Source organism: Ambystoma mexicanum, chromosome 2q (genome assembly GCF_040938575.1).
Source record: "Ambystoma mexicanum isolate Mex_15411 chromosome 2q, UKY_AmexF1_1, whole genome shotgun sequence".
NCBI classification, from domain to species: Eukaryota; Metazoa; Chordata; class Amphibia; order Caudata; family Ambystomatidae; genus Ambystoma; species Ambystoma mexicanum.
In genome coordinates, this window is record NC_090924.1 from 680,435,703 (window position 1) to 680,448,292 (window position 12,590).

Below are 12,590 nucleotides of genomic sequence, written 5' to 3' on the forward strand. Positions count from 1 at the left end.
TCCCAGGACCCCCCTTGTTAAATCTGCATATTTAAGTAACTTTGGGTCTCACCCTAAGTTACTAGGGGAATCCAGACGTGGACCCCTTGCTCACTATTCTTAGAGAGGCACAGATCCACCCTACTGATGAGGTCCAACCAGACCGAAACACGTGTCTGGGGTTTCTGTTGGTACTCTTGTTCAGAGGAGAATTGCCTCGCATTTCGGTGCTGGACTGTCCCAGGGCAGGACAAAGACTGATATGTTTGGGATATTTCTTCTCTGTGAAAGATAGTGAGCTAAAGACTCTGGGTAAGTCCCTCGTAACCAGGACTAATGTCTGGCAGAGGGACTCCCAGGACCCCCCTTGTTAAATCTGCATATTTAAGTAACTTTGGGTCTCACCCTAAGTTACTAGGGGAATCCAGACGTGGACCCCTTGCTCACTATTCTTAGAGAGGCACAGATCCACCCTACTGATGAGGTCCAACCAGACCGAAACACGTGTCTGGGGTTTCTGTTGGTACTCTTGTTCAGAGGAGAATTGCCTCGCATTTCGGTGCTGGACTGCCCCAGGGCAGGACAAAGACTGATATGTTTGGGATATTTCTTCTCTGTGAAAGATAGTGAGCTAAAGACTCTGGGTAAGTCCCTCGTAACCAGGACTAATGTCTGGCAGAGGGACTCCCAGGACCCCCCTTGTTAAATCTGCATATTTAAGTAACTTTGGGTCTCACCCTAAGTTACTAGGGGAATCCAGACGTGGACCCCTTGCTCACTATTCTTAGAGAGGCACAGATCCACCCTACTGATGAGGTCCAACCAGACCGAAACACGTGTCTGGGGTTTCTGTTGGTACTCTTGTTCAGAGGAGAATTGCCTCGCATTTCGGTGCTGGACTGCCCCAGGGCAGGACAAAGACTGATATGTTTGGGATATTTCTTCTCTGTGAAAGATAGTGAGCTAAAGACTCTGGGTAAGTCCCTCGTAACCAGGACTAATGTCTGGCAGAGGGACTCCCAGGACCCCCCTTGTTAAATCTGCATATTTAAGTAACTTTGGGTCTCACCCTAAGTTACTAGGGGAATCCAGACGTGGACCCCTTGCTCACTATTCTTAGAGAGGCACAGATCCACCCTACTGATGAGGTCCAACCAGACCGAAACACGTGTCTGGGGTTTCTGTTGGTACTCTTGTTCAGAGGAGAATTGCCTCGCATTTCGGTGCTGGACTGCCCCAGGGCAGGACAAAGACTGATATGTTTGGGATATTTCTTCTCTGTGAAAGATAGTGAGCTAAAGACTCTGGGTAAGTCCCTCGTAACCAGGACTAATGTCTGGCAGAGGGACTCCCAGGACCCCCCTTGTTAAATCTGCATATTTAAGTAACTTTGGGTCTCACCCTAAGTTACTAGGGGAATCCAGACGTGGACCCCTTGCTCACTATTCTTAGAGAGGCACAGATCCACCCTACTGATGAGGTCCAACCAGACCGAAACACGTGTCTGGGGTTTCTGTTGGTACTCTTGTTCAGAGGAGAATTGCCTCGCATTTCGGTGCTGGACTGCCCCAGGGCAGGACAAAGACTGATATGTTTGGGATATTTCTTCTCTGTGAAAGATAGTGAGCTAAAGACTCTGGGTAAGTCCCTCATAACCAGGACTAATGTCTGGCAGAGGGACTCCCAGGACCCCCCTTGTTAAATCTGCATATTTAAGTAACTTTGGGTCTCACCCTAAGTTACTAGGGGAATCCAGACGTGGACCCCTTGCTCACTATTCTTAGAGAGGCACAGATCCACCCTACTGATGAGGTCCAACCAGACCGAAACACGTGTCTGGGGTTTCTGTTGGTACTCTTGTTCAGAGGAGAATTGCCTCGCATTTCGGTGCTGGACTGCCCCAGGGCAGGACAAAGACTGATATGTTTGGGATATTTCTTCTCTGTGAAAGATAGTGAGCTAAAGACTCTGGGTAAGTCCCTCGTAACCAGGACTAATGTCTGGCAGAGGGACTCCCAGGACCCCCCTTGTTAAATCTGCATATTTAAGTAACTTTGGGTCTCACCCTAAGTTACTAGGGGAATCCAGACGTGGACCCCTTGCTCACTATTCTTAGAGAGGCACAGATCCACCCTACTGATGAGGTCCAACCAGACCGAAACACGTGTCTGGGGTTTCTGTTGGTACTCTTGTTCAGAGGAGAATTGCCTCGCATTTCGGTGCTGGACTGCCCCAGGGCAGGACAAAGACTGATATGTTTGGGATATTTCTTCTCTGTGAAAGATAGTGAGCTAAAGACTCTGGGTAAGTCCCTCGTAACCAGGACTAATGTCTGGCAGAGGGACTCCCAGGACCCCCCTTGTTAAATCTGCATATTTAAGTAACTTTGGGTCTCACCCTAAGTTACTAGGGGAATCCAGACGTGGACCCCTTGCTCACTATTCTTAGAGAGGCACAGATCCACCCTACTGATGAGGTCCAACCAGACCGAAACACGTGTCTGGGGTTTCTGTTGGTACTCTTGTTCAGAGGAGAATTGCCTCGCATTTCGGTGCTGGACTGCCCCAGGGCAGGACAAAGACTGATATGTTTGGGATATTTCTTCTCTGTGAAAGATAGTGAGCTAAAGACTCTGGGTAAGTCCCTCGTAACCAGGACTAATGTCTGGCAGAGGGACTCCCAGGACCCCCCTTGTTAAATCTGCATATTTAAGTAACTTTGGGTCTCACCCTAAGTTACTAGGGGAATCCAGACGTGGACCCCTTGCTCACTATTCTTAGAGAGGCACAGATCCACCCTACTGATGAGGTCCAACCAGACCGAAACACGTGTCTGGGGTTTCTGTTGGTACTCTTGTTCAGAGGAGAATTGCCTCGCATTTCGGTGCTGGACTGCCCCAGGGCAGGACAAAGACTGATATGTTTGGGATATTTCTTCTCTGTGAAAGATAGTGAGCTAAAGACTCTGGGTAAGTCCCTTGTAACCAGGACTAATGTCTGGCAGAGGGACTCCCAGGACCCCCCTTGTTAAATCTGCATATTTAAGTAACTTTGGGTCTCACCCTAAGTTACTAGGGGAATCCAGACGTGGACCCCTTGCTCACTATTCTTAGAGAGGCACAGATCCACCCTACTGATGAGGTCCAACCAGACCGAAACACGTGTCTGGGGTTTCTGTTGGTACTCTTGTTCAGAGGAGAATTGCCTCGCATTTCGGTGCTGGACTGCCCCAGGGCAGGACAAAGACTGATATGTTTGGGATATTTCTTCTCTGTGAAAGATAGTGAGCTAAAGACTCTGGGTAAGTCCCTCGTAACCAGGACTAATGTCTGGCAGAGGGACTCCCAGGACCCCCCTTGTTAAATCTGCATATTTAAGTAACTTTGGGTCTCACCCTAAGTTACTAGGGGAATCCAGACGTGGACCCCTTGCTCACTATTCTTAGAGAGGCACAGATCCACCCTACTGATGAGGTCCAACCAGACCGAAACACGTGTCTGGGGTTTCTGTTGGTACTCTTGTTCAGAGGAGAATTGCCTTGCATTTCGGTGCTGGACTGCCCCAGGGCAGGACAAAGACTGATATGTTTGGGATATTTCTTCTCTGTGAAAGATAGTGAGCTAAAGACTCTGGGTAAGTCCCTCGTAACCAGGACTAATGTCTGGCAGAGGGACTCCCAGGACCCTCCTTGTTAAATCTGCATATTTAAGTAACTTTGGGTCTCACCCTAAGTTACTAGGGGAATCCAGACGTGGACCCCTTGCTCACTATTCTTAGAGAGGCACAGATCCACCCTACTGATGAGGTCCAACCAGACCGAAACACGTGTCTGGGGTTTCTGTTGGTACTCTTGTTCAGAGGAGAATTGCCTCGCATTTTGGTGCTGGACTGCCCCAGGGCAGGACAAAGACTGATATGTTTGGGATATTTCTTCTCTGTGAAAGATAGTGAGCTAAAGACTCTGGGTAAGTCCCTCGTAACCAGGACTAATGTCTGGCAGAGGGACTCCCAGGACCCCCCTTGTTAAATCTGCATATTTAAGTAACTTTGGGTCTCACCCTAAGTTACTAGGGGAATCCAGACGTGGACCCCTTGCTCACTATTCTTAGAGAGGCACAGATCCACCCTACTGATGAGGTCCAACCAGACCGAAACACGTGTCTGGGGTTTCTGTTGGTACTCTTGTTCAGAGGAGAATTGCCTCGCATTTCGGTGCTGGACTGCCCCAGGGCAGGACAAAGACTGATATGTTTGGGATATTTCTTCTCTGTGAAAGATAGTGAGCTAAAGACTCTGGGTAAGTCCCTCGTAACCAGGACTAATGTCTGGCAGAGGGACTCCCAGGACCCCCCTTGTTAAATCTGCATATTTAAGTAACTTTGGGTCTCACCCTAAGTTACTAGGGGAATCCAGACGTGGACCCCTTGCTCACTATTCTTAGAGAGGCACAGATCCACCCTACTGATGAGGTCCAACCAGACCGAAACACGTGTCTGGGGTTTCTGTTGGTACTCTTGTTCAGAGGAGAATTGCCTCGCATTTCGGTGCTGGACTGCCCCAGGGCAGGACAAAGACTGATATGTTTGGGATATTTCTTCTCTGTGAAAGATAGTGAGCTAAAGACTCTGGGTAAGTCCCTCGTAACCAGGACTAATGTCTGGCAGAGGGACTCCCAGGACCCCCCTTGTTAAATCTGCATATTTAAGTAACTTTGGGTCTCACCCTAAGTTACTAGGGGAATCCAGACGTGGACCCCTTGCTCACTATTCTTAGAGAGGCACAGATCCACCCTACTGATGAGGTCCAACCAGACCGAAACACGTTTCTGGGGTTTCTGTTGGTACTCTTGTTCAGAGGAGAATTGCCTTGCATTTCGGTGCTGGACTGCCCCAGGGCAGGACAAAGACTGATATGTTTGGGATATTTCTTCTCTGTGAAAGATAGTGAGCTAAAGACTCTGGGTAAGTCCCTCGTAACCAGGACTAATGTCTGGCAGAGGGACTCCCAGGACCCCCCTTGTTAAATCTGCATATTTAAGTAACTTTGAGTCTCACCCTAAGTTACTAGGGGAATCCAGACGTGGACCCCTTGCTCACTATTCTTAGAGAGGCACAGATCCACCCTACTGATGAGGTCCAACCAGACCGAAACACGTGTCTGGGGTTTCTGTTGGTACTCTTGTTCAGAGGAGAATTGCCTCGCATTTCGGTGCTGGACTGCCCCAGGGCAGGACAAAGACTGATATGTTTGGGATATTTCTTCTCTGTGAAAGATAGTGAGCTAAAGACTCTGGGTAAGTCCCTCGTAACCAGGACTAATGTCTGGCAGAGGGACTCCCAGGACCCCCCTTGTTAAATCTGCATATTTAAGTAACTTTGGGTCTCACCCTAAGTTACTAGGGGAATCCAGACGTGGACCCCTTGCTCACTATTCTTAGAGAGGCACAGATCCACCCTACTGATGAGGTCCAACCAGACCGAAACACGTGTCTGGGGTTTCTGTTGGTACTCTTGTTCAGAGGAGAATTGCCTCGCATTTCGGTGCTGGACTGCCCCAGGGCAGGACAAAGACTGATATGTTTGGGATATTTCTTCTCTGTGAAAGATAGTGAGCTAAAGACTCTGGGTAAGTCCCTCGTAACCAGGACTAATGTCTGGCAGAGGGACTCCCAGGACCCCCCTTGTTAAATCTGCATATTTAAGTAACTTTGGGTCTCACCCTAAGTTACTTGGGGAATCCAGACGTGGACCCCTTGCTCACTATTCTTAGAGAGGCACAGATCCACCCTACTGATGAGGTCCAACCAGACTGAAACACGTGTCTGGGGTTTCTGTTGGTACTCTTGTTCAGAGGAGAATTGCCTCGCATTTCGGTGCTGGACTGCCCCAGGGCAGGACAAAGACTGATATGTTTGGGATATTTCTTCTCTGTGAAAGATAGTGAGCTAAAGACTCTGGGTAAGTCCCTCGTAACCAGGACTAATGTCTGGCAGAGGGACTCCCAGGACCCCCCTTGTTAAATCTGCATATTTAAGTAACTTTGGGTCTCACCCTAAGTTACTAGGGGAATCCAGACGTGGACCCCTTGCTCACTATTCTTAGAGAGGCACAGATCCACCCTACTGATGAGGTCCAACCAGACCGAAACACGTGTCTGGGGTTTCTGTTGGTACTCTTGTTCAGAGGAGAATTGCCTCGCATTTCGGTGCTGGACTGCCCCAGGGCAGGACAAAGACTGATATGTTTGGGATATTTCTTCTCTGTGAAAGATAGTGAGCTAAAGACTCTGGGTAAGTCCCTTGTAACCAGGACTAATGTCTGGCAGAGGGACTCCCAGGACCCCCCTTGTTAAATCTGCATATTTAAGTAACTTTGGGTCTCACCCTAAGTTACTAGGGGAATCCAGACGTGGACCCCTTGCTCACTATTCTTAGAGAGGCACAGATCCACCCTACTGATGAGGTCCAACCAGACCGAAACACGTGTCTGGGGTTTCTGTTGGTACTCTTGTTCAGAGGAGAATTGCCTCGCATTTCGGTGCTGGACTGCCCCAGGGCAGGACAAAGACTGATATGTTTGGGATATTTCTTCTCTGTGAAAGATAGTGAGCTAAAGACTCTGGGTAAGTCCCTCGTAACCAGGACTAATGTCTGGCAGAGGGACTCCCAGGACCCCCCTTGTTAAATCTGCATATTTAAGTAACTTTGGGTTTCACCCTAAGTTACTAGGGGAATCCAGACGTGGACCCCTTGCTCACTATTCTTAGAGAGGCACAGATCCACCCTACTGATGAGGTCCAACCAGACCGAAACACGTGTCTGGGGTTTCTGTTGGTACTCTTGTTCAGAGGAGAATTGCCTCGCATTTCGGTGCTGGACTGCCCCAGGGCAGGACAAAGACTGATATGTTTGGGATATTTCTTCTCTGTGAAAGATAGTGAGCTAAAGACTCTGGGTAAGTCCCTCGTAACCAGGACTAATGTCTGGCAGAGGGACTCCCAGGACCCCCCTTGTTAAATCTGCATATTTAAGTAACTTTGGGTCTCACCCTAAGTTACTAGGGGAATCCAGACGTGGACCCCTTGCTCACTATTCTTAGAGAGGCACAGATCCACCCTACTGATGAGGTCCAACCAGACCGAAACACGTGTCTGGGGTTTCTGTTGGTACTCTTGTTCAGAGGAGAATTGCCTCGCATTTCGGTGCTGGACTGCCCCAGGGCAGGACAAAGACTGATATGTTTGGGATATTTCTTCTCTGTGAAAGATAGTGAGCTAAAGACTCTGGGTAAGTCCCTCGTAACCAGGACTAATGTCTGGCAGAGGGACTCCCAGGACCCCCCTTGTTAAATCTGCATATTTAAGTAACTTTGGGTCTCACCCTAAGTTACTAGGGGAATCCAGACGTGGACCCCTTGCTCACTATTCTTAGAGAGGCACAGATCCACCCTACTGATGAGGTCCAACCAGACCGAAACACGTGTCTGGGGTTTCTGTTGGTACTCTTGTTCAGAGGAGAATTGCCTCGCATTTCGGTGCTGGACTGCCCCAGGGCAGGACAAAGACTGATATGTTTGGGATATTTCTTCTCTGTGAAAGATAGTGAGCTAAAGACTCTGGGTAAGTCCCTCGTAACCAGGACTAATGTCTGGCAGAGGGACTCCCAGGACCCCCCTTGTTAAATCTGCATATTTAAGTAACTTTGGGTCTCACCCTAAGTTACTAGGGGAATCCAGACGTGGACCCCTTGCTCACTATTCTTAGAGAGGCACAGATCCACCCTACTGATGAGGTCCAACCAGACCGAAACACGTGTCTGGGGTTTCTGTTGGTACTCTTGTTCAGAGGAGAATTGCCTCGCATTTCGGTGCTGGACTGCCCCAGGGAAGGACAAAGACTGATATGTTTGGGATATTTCTTCTCTGTGAAAGATAGTGAGCTAAAGACTCTGGGTAAGTCCCTCGTAACCAGGACTAATGTCTGGCAGAGGGACTCCCAGGACCCCCCTTGTTAAATCTGCATATTTAAGTAACTTTGGGTCTCACCCTAAGTTACTAGGGGAATCCAGACGTGGACCCCTTGCTCACTATTCTTAGAGAGGCACAGATCCACCCTACTGATGAGGTCCAACCAGACCGAAACACGTGTCTGGGGTTTCTGTTGGTACTCTTGTTCAGAGGAGAATTGCCTCGCATTTCGGTGCTGGACTGCCCCAGGGCAGGACAAAGACTGATATGTTTGGGATATTTCTTCTCTGTGAAAGATAGTGAGCTAAAGACTCTGGGTAAGTCCCTCGTAACCAGGACTAATGTCTGGCAGAGGGACTCCCAGGACCCCCCTTGTTAAATCTGCATATTTAAGTAACTTTGGGTCTCACCCTAAGTTACTAGGGGAATCCAGACGTGGACCCCTTGCTCACTATTCTTAGAGAGGCACAGATCCACCCTACTGATGAGGTCCAACCAGACCGAAACACGTGTCTGGGGTTTCTGTTGGTACTCTTGTTCAGAGGAGAATTGCCTCGCATTTCGGTGCTGGACTGCCCCAGGGCAGGACAAAGACTGATATGTTTGGGATATTTCTTCTCTGTGAAAGATAGTGAGCTAAAGACTCTGGGTAAGTCCCTCGTAACCAGGACTAATGTCTGGCAGAGGGACTCCCAGGACCCCCCTTGTTAAATCTGCATATTTAAGTAACTTTGGGTCTCACCCTAAGTTACTAGGGGAATCCAGACGTGGACCCCTTGCTCACTATTCTTAGAGAGGCACAGATCCACCCTACTGATGAGGTCCAACCAGACCGAAACACGTGTCTGGGGTTTCTGTTGGTACTCTTGTTCAGAGGAGAATTGCCTCGCATTTCGGTGCTGGACTGCCCCAGGGCAGGACAAAGACTGATATGTTTGGGATATTTCTTCTCTGTGAAAGATAGTGAGCTAAAGACTCTGGGTAAGTCCCTCGTAACCAGGACTAATGTCTGGCAGAGGGACTCCCAGGACCCCCCTTGTTAAATCTGCATATTTAAGTAACTTTGGGTCTCACCCTAAGTTACTAGGGGAATCCAGACGTGGACCCCTTGCTCACTATTCTTAGAGAGGCACAGATCCACCCTACTGATGAGGTCCAACCAGACCGAAACACGTGTCTGGGGTTTCTGTTGGTACTCTTGTTCAGAGGAGAATTGCCTCGCATTTCGGTGCTGTACTGCCCCAGGGCAGGACAAAGACTGATATGTTTGGGATATTTCTTCTCTGTGAAAGATAGTGAGCTAAAGACTCTGGGTAAGTCCCTCGTAACCAGGACTAATGTCTGGCAGAGGGACTCCCAGGACCCCCCTTGTTAAATCTACATTCAATTGGCAACAAGCATGTCCTGAGCTGCCTGCTGTCCATAAGCTGCCGCTCAGGATGTTGGAAGCCGTCATGGGCAAGGGATAGAAGGCTTGAGCCTATAAGATATCAGAATCAGCAGGGTCTGTTACACCTTTATCTCTCCTGAATGAAAGAATGAGCTCTCTCTCACACAAGTTATCACCCCTGCACACACATTGAATGAATAGGGTATGGATCTATAGATCGAGAAAACTGGAGTGAGAATTCAGAGTGTTTTAGCAGAAATATAATTGTCTTCCCAGATGGGACACTGGCTCCATTAATATACATGGGGTCACTGAGATGACCAAGAGAGAAACTGTACGTTCAGTTGTGAGATTACAAGCAACAGGTGATACTATGCTTCAAGGAGTGAGGAGCCCACTCAATATATCACACTGTTTGAAGGTGTGATACCCATCCTGAATGCTTGCCCAAAGAGCTTTGGCCAGAAATTTACACTGAAGAAGTGAGCATGTGATCCTGGGTCTGCAGCCCACACACACGCAGGGGATTCCCATGCTCCCACTTGCGAGATTTGCACCAAATTAGTGAGAATGTGCTCCAAGGAAGCACAGGCACATTCTTTGCTCTGAGGTTCGACACACTCTCAGGATGGGCTGGCATTTCGTTCTCCCATCCTACTTGTGTTGCTCTGCCTTTTGAGGGCTACTACAACCTGGATGATTATAGAGGGGTGGAGTAGGGGCAGTGATGGCCTACTGGAATGCAACTGGCTTAAACCTCCTTCTTACTTGACTTTAGTATATGCAGCACAAGCTAGCCAATGTTTCCACTGTTCTGCATCCCACCCCCCTTGCACCAAGTTGGCGACTACGTGCAAATGCGGTCATATAACTGCCGGTGATGTCACTTCCTACATTTGGGCACCCCCCGGGAAATTCATAAGTCGGCTACCATGCATTTGTGTACAAAATAGCCTGCCCCTAAATTAACACGGGTAATCCAGACGTGGATGTGTTCTCGCTGTGCTCAGAGAGGATCAGATTCTCCCCACTGATGATGGCCAACAGGGCCGAAACACTTGTCTGGGGCTGCTGATATTACTCTTGTTCAGAGGAGAATCACTGGCATTTCAGTGCTGGACTGCCCTTGTCGGCGGGACCAGGCTCATGGAAAAGTAGAAAAGGATATTTCTCCTCTGAGGAAGGAACAGTGAGCTACAGCGTTGTTGTAGACCATCCTGAGTGCAATCCTACCACCAGAACAGGTTATTTGGCCATGTTCAATCTCAGTAAAGAAGCTCCCGCGCATTTAGTAATATAAACAACCTAACCCGCAGTTCATCCATGCATTAATAGAGGGCTGTTGCAGTGCTCTCCTTTAAGTGGGCATGTGGTCCCATCTGCGGGTCCCTAATACTAATCAAACTGTTGCATTCATTCCTATTTGCAGGAGTCCCTATGAGATACTTACATAGCAGACATTTCAATAATCTAGGTGGGATTTGTCAAGGCCTCTGTCATGTTTGGGAATGAAGCGCAGCACATGTGTCATGCGGCGAGCAGAAAACAGAGAACATTTGACAGCTGCTTGAACTTGGGCCACTATAGACCTCCCTGCTTCAAGGCCAACATTTTTAACTGTGTCCTTCACCTGAATAGTTTGAGAGAAGAATGCTGAAAGGCAGGCCAGGGCAAGGAGATTTTGGAAAGCTGAGGGCCCGGAGAAAAATAGGATTTCTGTTTTATTGGTGTTAAGCTGTAACCAATCGCTATGCATCCAATGCGTCACAGCTGAAAGGAAGCCTCATAGCTTTAAGAGTCGGTCTAGCCTGCCAACCATAGCCAGGTCAATCTGGGTGCCATGTACATATTAATGACAGGCTACAATGAAGGAGGGGATAACGCAGGGTCGGACTGGGATATAATATGGTCTCGGGCACCAATGAAAAAGTGGCCCACAGTTTCAAATGGTAATTCATTCCTTTTGTGACAGACTGTTTGAATAGAGCACAAGGGTGCGTTTTGGGAAACAATTTATGGAAATTGTGAAATTTGAAGAATATTATTCAGCAACATTGGTCAAACCTACAAGCTGCATAGTGAAGTAACTAATCAAACTGGCCCACATTGGCCAAAAAAGTGACTCGCTTTGACCAGAAAAGCTGGCCCACACTCGCATTTTGCATTTTTGGTTCGGGCACTGCCCTATTGCCCTATATGCCAGTCCGAGCATGGTGATAAGATGTAGAAGAAGCCACAAATAGATGCTCAGTAGGAGGGTCAACAAATGGGAGCCATGCCGCATGACACAAGTTTACATATTCTAAGATGAAATTGCTCCAAGGAATACTGCCTGAGCCCTATAACGCATTGTTGCTAGGTTTCCCATTTCCATGAGTGGTACCTCGAGTCAGTCATGCTTTTTACCTATTGCATGCTGGGATTTGTTGTTTTACCATCGTAAGTATCGGACTACAAGTCCCAGCATGTAATGGGAAAACCCAGGACTGGCTCGAGGTTTCACGTATGTAACTGGGAAACATGGCAATTAAGCTCACAGAGTAAGAATTGAAACCTATCTAATGCCTCTGGCCTACTAAACTACTGGTGAAAACGGTTTAGGACGTTTTTCCCGCATCTTAAGGTTTGCATGAACCAAAAGATCTAAAAATGCTACCACCAAAGGTTCGAACACCAAAAGTTCGAACCTTTGGTGGTAGCATAAAAAAAAAATGGGGGCGTCCTCCGCATCGCCCCGCTCACAAAACTTTATAGTATAGTGAGCGGGTGCTGCGTGGGACACCCCCGCAACCTTCCGTTACAAAGAAAAGAAAAGAAAAGGACCCTGCAGCACCAGTTCCCGATCACGTAAATGAAAGGGAAATGGCGCTGCAGGGAACCAGCATGAAGGTGAAGGTAAGTGGGGTTTGTTTATGTTGGAGGGGTGGGTGGGGGTGTGCTGAGGGTGTGGGGGGGTGTGTGTTATGGTGTGTTGTGGGTGTGTTGTGGGTGTGTTGTGTGTGTGTGTGAGAATGTATGTGTGTTCGCATGAGAAAGGTGCACACTTTTGGTAGTTTGCACCTTTCTCATGCGAAAGATTTGCCCGTGGTACTTTCAGCCACGGGCAAATCACTCGGATTCGGTGAAAACAAGATGTAAAGTTCAATAGTGTCAGAGACTATGCAGATGGGCGAGGGAGTTGTCCCAAATCTCTGGCATGGTGGACTCTGCGTTCGGTGTCATAATATGCACACATCAGTCCCAATACACACATACACA